This window comes from Panulirus ornatus, chromosome 12 (genome assembly GCF_036320965.1).
Source record: "Panulirus ornatus isolate Po-2019 chromosome 12, ASM3632096v1, whole genome shotgun sequence".
In the NCBI taxonomy this organism is placed as follows: domain Eukaryota; kingdom Metazoa; phylum Arthropoda; class Malacostraca; order Decapoda; family Palinuridae; genus Panulirus; species Panulirus ornatus.
In genome coordinates, this window is record NC_092235.1 from 7,366,505 (window position 1) to 7,367,559 (window position 1,055).

The following is a 1,055-nucleotide window of genomic DNA, read 5'->3' on the forward strand; positions in this document are numbered from 1 at the left end:
CATATAAGTGTTGCTAGGACAGTTGTCTATTAGTGCAGAGATCTTTTCCTCGGTAAAGAAAGTGTAGCCGGACTCCGCCCTCATGAGGTTACTGCACGACAGCAAAGATCACCCTTTGGTAGGCTGTGCTATAGGCAGCACAGCTCCGTCAAAGATCTCACTCCATAAGTGAACTTATATAGATTCTTTTTTTAACATTTTGTCTTGTCTATAAGGAACTCATCAGTTCTTCTCCAGTGAAAGCAAAAAATCATCGAGAAATTCATTTGCTTCCTTAATATCAGGATCTTGTGGCTCTGTGTGGGGGACGGGGCTGGTGGGCTGTGTGTCTGGCTGTGTCTGGGGAGCGGGGCTGGTGGTCTCTGTGACTGGCTGTGTCTGGGGAGCGGGGCTGGTGGTCTCTGTGACTTGCTGTGTCTGGGGAGCGGGGCTGGTGGTCTCTGTGACTGGCTGTGTCTGGAGATCAGGGGAAGTCTTGGGTATAAATTTCAATATACTGTGAGCGATATCGTCTCTCAACCGATTCCTCTCGATCTTCTCTTGCACGGCCTTCATGATACGTTTGGGCGGCTTTCTCCATTTTCTTTGCATTTCAGTTGGTGATCCTGCGCCATCGAGCCACATGATACCAGAATAGTATCGTTCCTGTTTCCCAACGGGTCCAATCTTGGTGTCACACATGATGCCGAGGGAACCCAAATGGCGGCCGATGTTTACGTTGGAAGCCACGGGCTCGTTATGTATCTTGCAGTAACTTTCATACCGTTGCTGCAGCTCTTTCCTGCTGATAAGGTACCGCTTCATAGTAATAGTCTTTCCCTTCATTTGAACGAAGGTATTCATGAAACTAACAAAGGAAGCCTTTCCTTTGTAATCCCGTTTGTAGTAACAGAAAGCCATTGAAGACGTGGATTGGGTCAGGCGAAGTTACACAGACTAACAAGACAGTCCTATAATCAATGGTCCTGTATCAGCACTGAACTCGAAATACGTCAGAACGACAATTTCAACCCAGGGCTGGAGGGCCAGTTGATGATATTCTCACGTCTTGCTCA